This window comes from Orycteropus afer, unplaced genomic scaffold (genome assembly GCF_000298275.1).
Source record: "Orycteropus afer afer isolate SDZICR_OR568_19922 unplaced genomic scaffold, OryAfe1.0 scaffold00039, whole genome shotgun sequence".
NCBI classification, from domain to species: Eukaryota; Metazoa; Chordata; class Mammalia; order Tubulidentata; family Orycteropodidae; genus Orycteropus; species Orycteropus afer.
Genome location: NW_006921626.1, coordinates 15,756,767 through 15,757,353, shown reverse-complemented (window position 1 = coordinate 15,757,353; position 587 = coordinate 15,756,767). Strand labels below are relative to the sequence as shown.

The following is a 587-nucleotide window of genomic DNA, read 5'->3' as shown; positions in this document are numbered from 1 at the left end:
GTGCTTGACTACTTAGCTGAAAGGTTGGTAGTTTCAACCCATGCAGAGGCACCTTGGAAGATACACTTGGTGATCTAATTCCAAAAGGCCACAACTTTGAAAAAGGTATGGAGTAGCTCTGTTCTATAGACATGAGGTCACGTGGGCTTGCCATGAGTCGAAATCATATCTGTGGCAATTAACTAACAGCAATCTATTATAAAAGATAAAAAATTCACTAGAAAGTCTCGACTGTTGATATGAACTGGCAGGAGAAAGAATTGGTCAACTTGAAGATAGAGTAATAGAAATTATGCAAGCTGAAGAACAGAATGTTAAGAATGAACAAATGGTGCTCGCTTCGGCAGCACATATACTAAAATTGGAACGATACAGAGAAGATTATCATGGCCCCTGCACAAAGATTACATGCAAATTTGTGAAGTGTTCCATATTTTTAAAACCGATCACTAATTTATATAGAAAGGAAAGAGACCTCGGATAAGCAAAGCACTATTGAAGAAGAAAAACAAAGTAGGAGGTCTCACATTGCCAGATCTCAAAACTTACTTATACAGCCACAGTAGTCAAAACTGCCTGGTATTGGT

The 587-nt window shown here is 38.2% G+C and overlaps 1 protein-coding gene and 1 non-coding gene across 2 annotated transcripts in view; both read left to right on the top strand.

Moving 5' to 3' along the window:
- The window catches only part of CDC42BPA (CDC42 binding protein kinase alpha), a 774,086-nt gene that overhangs the window by 428,140 nt on the left and 345,359 nt on the right, over window positions 1-587 (top strand). The window lies entirely within an intron of this gene.
- LOC122149670 lies at window positions 332-438 on the top strand. The gene has a single exon (XR_006163263.1). It is a non-coding gene; the product is annotated as a U6 spliceosomal RNA (small nuclear RNA).